An 839-nucleotide genomic window follows, 5' to 3' on the forward strand; every position below is an offset into this window, starting at 1 on the left:
AAGGTGGAATCCTTGGACTCACTCACATAGCATGGAAGGTCTGGGCAGGGTAAGGGATAGAGATTAATCTCCAGAAAAATTAAGATAGCACCCACATAGTGCCCATAGTGCTGTGTGAGTATAAGTCACTATCGTTAGGGCAGATCACCCAATGTCTGATGCATTGGCATTTTCCTTCCCCAGACCTCCCTCATCTCAGTTATTCTCCATTCATCTGTCCAATGACACAAAGGATTTTGTGACCATCAGAGTCAATTTGAGCCAGCTGGATATCCTGGGTTCCAGGTATCCTGACCTACCTGGTTCTAATCACTAAATGAGGGAGGATCAGACTAACAACTTTCACCAGAACTGACTAGAACATGTCACAAGAACAGACCAGAGTTGGGAATGCTGAAGAAATGAATCCTTGCCCTCAGCCCTAGTCAGAGATTCTCTAGACTCTGCATGCACACAGAAGATGACCTTCTCTGCCTTCCATGATCCACTTGGAAGAGAAGCAGCTAACAGATCCCAGTGATCCTACTAGCTGGTGACAGTACTTGTGTGGCCATCCCTGTGGAGGCCTTCCCTGTGTGTACTAACTCCCTGAATTCCTGCTCAGGCATCTCAACAGAACACAGATTCCCCAGATGTCTTTCCAAGGCTATCCCTATTGATGTAAGATCAGCTGAGCCATTATCCTCAAAGGCTTTGTGCTCCATAGTTTTGTGTCAACTCAATACAAGCTAAAGTCACCTGAGAAGGGGGTATCTCAGTTAAGAAAATGCCTTGATTGCCGTTTTGTCCTATTGACAGTGTCTTTTGCCTTACAGAAGCTTTGCAACTTTATGAGGTCC

The sequence above is a fragment of the Mastomys coucha genome, unplaced genomic scaffold, assembly GCF_008632895.1.
Source record: "Mastomys coucha isolate ucsf_1 unplaced genomic scaffold, UCSF_Mcou_1 pScaffold15, whole genome shotgun sequence".
Classification (NCBI taxonomy): domain Eukaryota; kingdom Metazoa; phylum Chordata; class Mammalia; order Rodentia; family Muridae; genus Mastomys; species Mastomys coucha.